General features: G+C 37.2%; 1 long non-coding RNA gene across 1 annotated transcript; it reads left to right on the plus strand.

Moving 5' to 3' along the window:
• The first annotated feature begins 1,680 nt into the window (after positions 1 to 1,680).
• On the plus strand, positions 1,681 to 3,848 carry LOC132121524 (uncharacterized). Its single transcript, XR_009426275.1, has 2 exons — positions 1,681 to 2,142; positions 3,306 to 3,848. It is a non-coding gene; the product is annotated as an uncharacterized LOC132121524 (long non-coding RNA).
• The last annotated feature ends 7,406 nt before the right edge of the window (positions 3,849 to 11,254 follow it).

The following is an 11,254-nucleotide window of genomic DNA, read 5'->3' on the forward strand; positions in this document are numbered from 1 at the left end:
CTCATGTACTCATGAAGTGCTCCAAATTTTCTTGATAAATGGGTGCAGTGACTTTGGTTTTCAAAAAACACAATGGACCAACACCAGCAGATGACATTGCACCCCAAATCATCACAGACTGTGGAAACTTAACACTGGACTTCAAGCAGCTTGGGCTTTGAGCTTCATCACCCTTTTCTCCAGACTCTAGGACCTTGGTTTCCAAATGAAATACAATACTTGCTCTCATCTGAAAATAGGACTTTGGACCATTGAGCAACATTCCAGTTTTTCTTAGCCCAGGTAAGATGCCTCTGACGTTGTCTGTGGTTGAGGAAATTCCTTCACACGTCTGTGTCTGGTGGCTCTTGATGCCTTGACCCCAGCCTCAGTCCATTCCTTGTGTAGTTCACTCAAATGTCTTGAATCGATTTTGCTTGAGAATCCTCATAAGGCAGGGGTTCTTTCGGTTGGTTTTACATCTTTTTCTTCCACACATTTTCCTTTCACTAACCTTTCTGTTAACATGCTTGGATACAGCAATCTGTGAGCAGCCAGCTTCTTTGGCAATTAATGTTTGTGGCTTACCCTCCTTGTGAAGGGTGTCGATGATTGTCTTCTGGACAACTGTCAGATCAGCAGACTTCCCCATGATTGTGTAGCCTAGTGAAGCAAACTGAGAGACAACTTTGAAGGCTCAGGAAACCTTTGCAGGTGTTTTGAGTTGATTCGCTGATTGGCATGTCACCATATTCTAATTTGTTGAGATTGGTGAATTGGTGGGTTTTTGTTAAATGTGAGCCAAAATCATCACAATTAAAAGAACCAAAGACTTAAACTACTTCAGTCTGTGTGCAATGAATTTATTTAATACACAAGTTTCACAATTTGAGTTGAATTACTGAAATAAATGTATTTATTTTTCCACAACATTCAAATTTTTTGAGATGCACCTGTATGAACGAAATAAAGTCATGTTTTATAATAAGTGAAGTTGGAAATACTGTTTTTGGAGTTATTTAATGAAGTTGACAAAGGCTGGGTTTTTACTTTCATCCATAATTTGACATCTGAGCAACATTTGAGTCCACATCCAATGTCCAATGGAAAGTTTCCCGCTTAAATCTTACTTAGAATGTTAGGGGATAATGTTCTAATAATGTTATCACAGTAATAATAAACATTTTTATAATGTTTTTAGAGAATGTTATTTTATCTTTTGAGAGAACGTTCTGGGAACCAAAATAAAACTATACCGCTAAAAACTGTGCTAGAACAATGCATTGTAATGTTCTTTAAACAATTTTAGAACAAAAACATTCTAGCTGGGAAGACGCAGAACATTGCTAGTATGAGTCAAAAAACACTTAATTTTGAGTCCAGGAGACAGATACAAAATGCAGACTTTTGCCAAATCTATGTGGCTTTATATATAAATCTATGTGCATATACAAAAGGTCGATGTCCATGTGAGCATTTCTACCCGATTTAAATTGTGCTGCTCATTAAGTCAACTATTGCAGTGTCTATCATCTCCAGTTTTAGCTTGCAAAGCCCATAGGTCTGTTTGAAAGAACACACATATACTCTCTTAGGAGAGTATTTTCATTTTAAAGCTTCAAGCCCATATTTCTTTTTCTCTTCTTTCAGCATTCAATTCTTTTCTAATCTGTTGTTGTTCTACACAAATATTTGTTATTTTCCAACAACAGGTAAAAACTGATCTCATATTTAACTTTATCTGACAGGTTCTGGTTTGCTGGGTGTATGAGGCTGAGACAAGGGAAATAGGGAATCATCACGGTGGTAACCACTGGTTGTTCAGGAAACTCAAGGATATCATCAACTCAGATTAGAATTGATTTAGAATTAGAACTAAATCAAAACTATACACACACACACACACACAAAGAAATGTAGCTAATTCTTTTCATAAAGCTTAAGTAAACATCCACATATCAGCATCAAAACAGATGTCTATGAAATTCACGCCTGTGTGCATAATTGCTTTCAGAATGAGTGTAATCTCTCCCTCCTTCCATCTTTCTCTTTCTCTGTCTCTCTCTGCTGCTTTTTGACTCTCTTTCCAGCATCAAAGAAAGAGAAAGGAAACATGCAGGCATTGTGGGAGGATTACGAAACAGAAAAAAGGTATGTATGTGTGTGTGTGTATCAGAAGGAGCAAGGAGAACAGTGTGGGAGACTGGGATGGTACACATGAATTACAGGTTTTAGTGTGCTCATATTTCAAACACACACAGACGCACACACTCGTATGGTTAACTGCAGTGTAATTACACTGTTATCTATGATTACAGCAGTGGCTTACACCTGATGCCAGAGAAAGTGCTGCACACTTTAAATATTTAATCAAATCCTTCAGAATGAGCCTAATGAGGCGGAGGGTGGGGGAGTAATAACGCTTGCTTACAAACATGGAAACATACCTGCACACTCACATGTAGTCACGTACACAGCAACGGAGATCATTCTGTCTGAGGAAGAAATGAAGAGGGGCAAAGAAGAAAGTAATCTTTTTATAAAGAGAGGCAGATGGAAATGAGAGCAGAGAGGAAAGGGAAAGAAAAGATTAAAACAGCAAGTGGATAAAGAACAGAGAGAGAGTGATTATTCTGCATTTGACAGGATACCTTTAGCCCAATTCTTTAGTACTTTTGTAGGATTTAATAATTAAAACATGCCAGAGCCTTTTATCTTTTCGTTCCTTCCCTTTAGTCCTCCCTGTGAAACTGTTGGCTCTCCCACTGCTGTTTTCCATCACTCAAGTCTTAGAGCTGTGCTTTTTTTGTAAATCTTTATAGATAGATGCATGGATGGATGGAAGGATAGATGATAGACAGAAGTTTGATAGCTAGAAGTTAGTCAGACAGACAGACACATAGATAGATAGATAGATAGATAGATAGATAGATAGATAGATAGATAGATAGATAGATAGATAGATAGATAGATAGATAGATAGATAGATTTTTCCACCCCTTTTTACCAGAGCACATGCAGACAGACACACACACACACACCTTCACTCTGTCACCCTTCCATCTGCCCCAGTGTCTCACCTTACGTCCCTAGCGGGGCTCTCCTTCACTCAAGACGGTGTAGGGTTTGCGTAAAGGTTCTGACCCTGAATACAAACCCCCCCCTCCACACCCTAACACACACCCCGTTAATTTCCAAAAAAATATAGATTTTTCTGTTCCCCAGTAATGCTATCATCTCCTGGAAACAAAGCCACCAAGGAGTTCAGTTTGATCCGTTCATATCCCAACCCACCTTTCCTTCTCTTTCAGAGGTCTCGTACACAGTGGTACATATACACCAGTATGCAGGTGGCTTTATGAAGATCATTTCCCTCCCTCCTGTTTCCCAGTGGAAATGAATGTCCATTAAAGATGACATCACACAGGCACTAGAAAAGCCATGAGCAGCTGTGGCCCATAAGAGAGGCTCAGCTATCCTGTAATGTCTCATATGAGTCTTGCAGACTCATGCACACACACACACACACACAGCAACGTCATGGCTATGGGGAAAACAAATGGCACAGCTAACCTAACACACCAATAGAGAGAAGTGATTATAACAGCACAGACACAAACCATAGGTTAAAAAAATCACTCTCTTTACTGTATAGGAGAAAACAAATGAGATTAAATTGAGACTTTTGCTCCATATATTCCATATATATGAGAAACAGACAGAGAGTAAAAATATCACGTGTCTACTCAAGAGCTGATGCAAATTATGTCTCAAACTCTGCTCAGATTTGCACCAAACACCAAAGTCTGCAATCATAAGCCAAAGATTTTAAATTAAACTCAAATATTTCTCAGCAAATCCTTAAAAGACCAATTTGTGTATGTGTGTTATTTGTGTCTGTTTTTATTTTATTAAATTTTTAAGGAATTATAGGAAGACAAGGTTGATAATTCAATGATACCGTACATTACATAACCGAGAACTACTGATGTTTAAAATTCTACTCTACCTAAGATAAACCTTAATAATGATAATAATAATATAATTCAATGTTAATGTTATAAAATAAAATAAAAATACAAATCAACAGTTTTAAATTCTACAAGTGAATTTATGCATCATTTGGCCATTATAAAAAAGAGGTTCATTTTTAGGTTTGCTAAAGATTACATTTTTATTATTAAATTTTCAACTCTGTGTTTTTAAAGATTATGTAAGTTTAGACGGTGGCAAAGGTAAACTAAAAGTAAAAATAGATCAAATAAACATGCAATTAAATATCACTGTAAAATAATCTGTAAAAATAAGGGATGTGCTATATTAATATTGATTTTTTAAACCCATATTTAGAAATTTGCACTTCATTTAATTTTTAGTGTTGTCTGTGCAAATTGTCTGTAAAATTACTGGAGTACATTTCCTTTATTTTTTATTTTCTTTTTTTTTTACACTGCAATATCGACCAATTAACCAAATATGAATGAATTAATGAATGATGCATTTATATAGCACTTTATTGTGTATTGCTGTCTACCCATGATAACAAATGTGGTTTTATTGAATCCTTAAGAAATCTTAAAGTCTAAACTCTGAATCTGCTGAGATACAAAAGAGCAACATCTGAGCAATACAATTTTGAGGTAGAAGATTTAAGCTCAGAACTGTGTACTTGACAAACAGATCTAATCATTCACACCTGAAAGTGCACCAACATTTAAGCAGGAATAATTCGATCTTATTCATCATTACAGAGACTCAACACAGAGAAAGACTCTTTCTTTCTCCTCGTGAAGCGGTTACACATCCGACAGGTGCTCTCCTTTTGGCCAGATTGCTTTGAGGGACAGCAGCAACTGTTGTGTCCACCTGTCTCTCCTTCATTTTCTTTTTTCCCCTTTTCTTTTTAGTCTCTGTGAAAACAGCTTCACACTGAACATATTGTGCTTATTGGTCACTGAGGGTTTGATGTTATGTTGGAGTATCAGGATTTTAACAGAAGATGAAACAGTCAATGTCACTGGCAAGGCTGATATTAAATCTGTCACGGACCACGGTAAGGTTCATTTACAGACACACAAATCATGCAGTCACACTAACACAGCCCTGCAGGGCCCCCTAGTGCTGCTGAAAAGCCACTAAAATGGAAATGAGCATGCATGCTCACATATGCATGCATACCTGTACACTTCTTTGATACTTGACAGGTTGTGTTACATACATACATACATACATACATACATACAATTGTTTAACAATTCAATAAAAGGAATGGTGTACATCCACTGGAAAAAAATTAATAATAATAATGTTTGGAAAGATTAAATCATGAAATCTTTTAGTCCATCTTAAGCTTTGATGTTAACAGTATGCTGTCAAAATGAACGTTTAGTTGATTTCCACATTTAATATTTACTGTCATCAAAGATTTTTGACAACTATGTTAAACTACACCAATTTTTGTCAAATCTTCAGATGAAAGATTCCCTTCCCCTACAGCCTTTAAATGACAAGCGAATAGCAAATGGTTAAAATGTGTGAGCCCAATATCTCCAGTCCAAATTTGTTTCACTATGAAATGCGTCAACAGAAAGAATTACGGTGCTTGTCAAGCAATATCATCAAATACTATATCCAGCTCTATACATTGAAATATTTCCAAAGGTGCTAAATGGTTTAACTAAACTATAAACTGTAACTCAAGGCATTGATCACATCGGGCTGCTTACTGGCGGAAAAGCTATAAGAGTTTTGATTATAGCAGCACTGAGTTAGCTGAGTTAGCGGTATTGATGTATGTTGCTCTCCTGAGGAATGCAGAACACATGCTGTTGTATGAACAAGCAGCCTGAAACATGACAGAAAGGCATTTTCCCTCTAGTTTCACTCCAATACTGATAATTAAAAAAGGATAGACTGAGAGATCTGAGAGTCTATGACATCATTTGACATTTTGTTTAAAAACACACATGCACACAACACACATAAATCAAGATGTTTCTGCTGCTAAGAAATGGCAAATATAGCCCTGCTCTATTAGTGCTATAGACACGAATGATATCTGACATCATGTGGCATTTTAAGGAGAGGTGGTGCTATATATTGTAAGTGATCAGATTTGCAGATTTTTATCTGATGGACAATAAAACAGGCAAAAATATAATTGATATGGAGAGTCATATAGTCATATAATATGTATTTACACATGTAACAAGCTAAAAAAAAAAAACACAGGACACTTATGAAACTGAATTGTATAATCTTGCATATAAGACACAAATCTAGCTTGTTTAACATCTATTGTTGTTGAAAATTGAAAGCACATTTATGTAATTTGGCATGATCTACTTAGAATGGAAATACTCCACTGTTCTGTTTCTCTTCAAAAGGGGAGGTGCCCATAATCAGTGTTCAAGGTTTGAGATTAACTGAGGAATCTTTCAGGTTTAAGTCATTTCTGTTCTTTAAAACTCAAAAGATATTTCACATGCACATTACAAGGAATGTTCCCGGTTCAATACAAGTTAAGCCCATTTGAGAGCATTTGTGGCATCATGTTGAATGCTTCACATTTCTGCTTTTAAATCCTCCAAAAAATGATCCTATTGCAATTGTGAGTACTTCATCATAACCTTGATTAAGGTTGAAAAGGTTGAAGAGGTTTGAGAATAACCTCACTTAATCATGCAAACTGACACACGCATACATGGCATACACACACACACACCTGGACTGGATATAATTTAAAAAATGCAGATTGCTTATTTCCCTGCAAAGAAAACAAACGTTTTCTCAGAAAATTAGTCCTTTCTTATTTGAGCTTTACTCAACACTCACTTTATTGATCAAAAGCATCACGACCTAATGTTTACCAAATGCGTGAGTGATATTTTCCTTCCCCATTTTCTGAGTGCTTTGCTATGCAAGGTCCCATACCTTTTGATAAAGCATACTGAGAAAGAGCATGACATTTACCGGCATGTGAACACACACACAAACATTTACATCCTTATTTCAGACTCCCAAATGGGAGCAGGTAAATTCTATCACGCTGGCTGGTAGTTTTCTGTGTTTTCTAAATTCAAGGACATCAACATAAAATACATATCCCTGCCTGCTTGAAATAATGTCTTATCAAAATAATGTTTGGAATCATCTTGGAAATGGGAGGAAGCACTTGTTCTCTTGCTTTGCACTTTTAACAGGAAACATACAAGCATAAAAGAAAATCCCTTGCCTCTCAACACATCAGTTTATATCTTGCACATCAATCCCAGGCCTGGCATTGGCACAATACTAAACCTGGATCACAGGCTGCATAAACCACAGCTCATTGATATAGACTCTGGCATGGGCACATTCATCTTCTTCCCAGTTCCCATATGTTACTGATCACCGTAGAACCTATCTGATTTACACCCCCTCATCTCTTGTGTTTGAAAGGGTCAAAAGCCAAGATTCTAATTATGGTTAATTGAAATTGCTTGTGAAATTGGGCTTCTGAGATGGTGACGACATGTTGGGGTTATAACGGTGTGAGCTGCAGAGCTGGAATACAGCCAAGAATGGTTTCAGGTTTTAGTCTTCATCCTTTATCTGTACATAATATTTCTCTCCCCTGGCCTGAAGCATTCCAATACTAACAATATTGCCATAATACCATGCCAGCTGTCACAAACAGAAGAGTTGAGCTGGTTGTCACAGTTTTTACATCAATGGATATTTTTCAGGATTGGCACCAATACCATAATACCATAAAATCTTGGCTACCACTGTTATTGTCTATTGGGAAAATACAACACATAAGGACTTGCTATTAAATAGCCTATTTTAGATTTGTAAACAATAAAAGAATTATGAAATAGTAATAATGTATAAGGTATAACATACAAAAACATCATTTGATTTCTTTTTGTGCCTTTACATTCTCCTCACTCAGTCTTTCTTTTTAAATATGGTCTGCACTGTAGACAGCCACACAACCCCTGTAATGATGGCTCTGCCAGCCTGCATCTCTGGCTGTCTGGAGAAGTCCCAGTTAAGACAGATGTGCACCCCAGGTCACAGAACCTCAAACTGGGCATGTTAGCCAGCAACAGTAGGCCTCCTTATCCCAGTGTTTAACCCTTACCCACCATGGCATTAATACAGAAGGAGATGAAGTGTGGTGACCATCCTAACCATTCTCTAATATTGGGAAAGAGACAAACATCTTTAGTGACAGCTTAAAGTTGATTCTGAGAGCCTGATAGCTTAGAGCGTTGATACTAGTTAGTCTCATATGTAGCAGGGAAGAATTACAGCAGAAACAAACAATATATATGTTTATCCATGTCTGGACCTAAAGTACAACTGAAAAAAAGTTCAGCAAAAGTTATTTAAGGACTCTTGTGATTGTGCCTATCAGCTTTTGTCCTTATAGCCATTTATTTTATGGAATAAAACATACTGAATATTCACCTTGGTTAAGGACTCACCCAGGATGTTTACATTGACATCAGAACTCCAGCTGACGTTCTTCTTGAGCCAAGCAAGATCCCCCACTGCTTTTACACCTAAAGCCCCCTCTCTCCATCTCTCATTTTTTCTCTCTCTCTCAGAACAAGAAAAAAAACTTGCGTTCTCTCTCCTTTCTTTCACCAGAAGGTATGCATCTGATTTTGCCAGAGAAAACTGAGACTTAAGCAACACTTCATGTTCCGTAACATTGTTTTACACGCAGTAGTTCTGATAAAAAAATCTTTTGCATAAACAACAGTCTACAGATATTAAGAAATGTTTATTTTATGAATATAACCAAATGACTGTAGCAACATTATCCCTTTTAATTTCACTCAAAAAGTGAATAATAAAAAGACATGATCTTTAATGAGGCACCAACATTTTTTAATTCATACATTTGATACTTTGACATCAAAATATACAAATTAAGGCATTAATCAATTAATTTGTGCACTTAATATAAATCTGCTCCAAATGAGACAGATATGGGCTTCATTAGTTTCTTTAATGCTTAGGTCTATTCATCCAAGTGAGGGCATGACTGGACAGCATCATGCTGAAGGATATTCAGATGCACATACAGAGATCACCACCATTTCAAATAGCATATTCAAGAAACACAAAGGTAGCACTCTGATCCTGAACATCTGACTGCAGTTTCAGTGGTAAAAGATCTCATAGATCTTGCCTGCATAGCTACAGACCTGTCTCTAATAACCAATAACAGATCACTCCAATCAGTCTAAAGCTGGGAAACCCTGCACCATCCAGACAGCTATTGGTTTAAATATCAGAAAATACACATCTTCAAAAGATGACATCGAAAAAAAAAAATTTTTATTCCCATGCCTGTTCTGGCTTTCATTTCCTGCTTTGGGAGAAGGGTGTGTGTGTAGACCTGGAAGCTTGAGCAGAACGTCACATGGCTCTGGTTTAGGTGGAAAATCAAACACAGTTGTGGGCATGCACCAATTTAACCAAAATAGGTGCTTTAATCATTTTTATGGATGGTGGGAGTTTACAACCTTTATGTATTTATGGACTAGGAGAGAGGCATAAATCAAGCGGTCGCTGCAGGAGAGGAGAACAGATTGGAATAAAGGACAGAGGATGAGATGGAAGGACAGAAAATGAAAGCGAGATCCAAGAGAAAAAAGGTTAGAAGTAAAGAAAAGCATGATTAAAAAAAAAATAATTGACAAAGCTGTCCTGGTTTATTCAAACATGACTCAAAATTATTAGATATCTGACAGAAGCTTAGTGAAATTCATTATTTATAATTACACTGAAGGACTCTACATTTACTCTTAATGTGGGTGGGATAGGGTGCCAAAAGCCAGGTAATTCACCTTCATTAGTTTAAATGAACAGAACCCATTAGTCTCCTTTATTACAGACTCATTAGACCATTAGATAACGGCCAGGTGTTGGCATGCAAAAAAACAGCGATTTTGTCACCTTAGAGTGAACTTTGTTTTGATGGAACCCAAAAAGCTTTCTCCATCCCTCCCACACAGAGTATTTTACAAGTTAACCGCTTCAGGAGTAATAATAGGGTTGGTTTTGGAGGTTGAAAAAAAAAAAAAAACCGGGCCGGGTCCTTGAGCTGTAAACCTGAATTAGGAGTGTTGTTTTGGTTTCCATGGCTTTCGAAGCTCCACTGAGAGCTCATGGAGAATTGATTGTGTCTGAGTCACTCCCTCCACCTGGTTACAGGACCTTTTTGTTTGTTTTTCACCCATTTGCTTGTCGGACCAAAGAGATACGTCTGACCCCTTTGTCTCCCCTTAGACCACACTCACATTCACCTTTTGGTAATTAATAAAAGTCATTGTTTCGCATAGAGCTTATGGAGACTAAAGGCAGGGCAGTAAAATGCCAGTTCAAAACAATGAGGGAGGTATAGCTATAAAAGAAGCAGGTATCCACCAATGAAAAGCATAAATAGAAAAAGAGCATTGATAAAGTGCTGAATACATCGTTTTGATCTGTTACATAAAGCGATCTGTGATGATGTCCTAATTCTGGCAGAGAAGAAATCAGTGAATGTAAAAATATGGACAAGCACAGTATTCACCAACCTCCAGGATCCACTGTTCTGAATCGACCCCTTTGGCTAAATCCGAACCTATTTAACATCGGGCTGAAGGCTGGTGGCCAAACATGCTAACTGTGAAGAAAGAGATTACAGAGTCTCCACTGTGCCAAACTGTGTTGAAATTAACCCAGTAATCAGAAACATTATGTTCTTATGGGGAGCGCCCAGGCGACTGGCAGATGGCAAAGAGCATTAGAGAGATACCTGCCAAACGTTAGCCTGTTCTCTTCTCCATGATGTGAAAGCCTTTGTGATGAGGAGAGAGGGGCACCCCTGTGTGTCTGCAGCATATGGTGGGGTAAATATTGACTGATATTATAATTATGAACAGCATAATCTAATAATTAATCATGCACATGCTCACATATTCAATACTCAAGCAGACACATACTGTAGGACAGCCTTTGAAAATTATGCTGGCAGAGAGAATATGACAGATGCCACAAGACCTGTAGCTGTCTAATGTGCATATTTGCTTCAATATTGCAATGCAAACCATGATAAGTGAAGAATCACTTATGCTTCTGTTTCTCTCTCTTCCTCTTTTTTATATATTTTTTCCTTTCTTTCTGTTCTGTGTAGAAGAATATTGCAATACGGACATAAACAGCTTGTGAACATAGAGAAACAGATTCATATACACATTGATCGGATCCATTTCAGTCTTTTAACTCACCT

This window comes from Carassius carassius, chromosome 39 (assembly GCF_963082965.1).
Source record: "Carassius carassius chromosome 39, fCarCar2.1, whole genome shotgun sequence".
Lineage (NCBI taxonomy): Eukaryota > Metazoa > Chordata > Actinopteri > Cypriniformes > Cyprinidae > Carassius > Carassius carassius.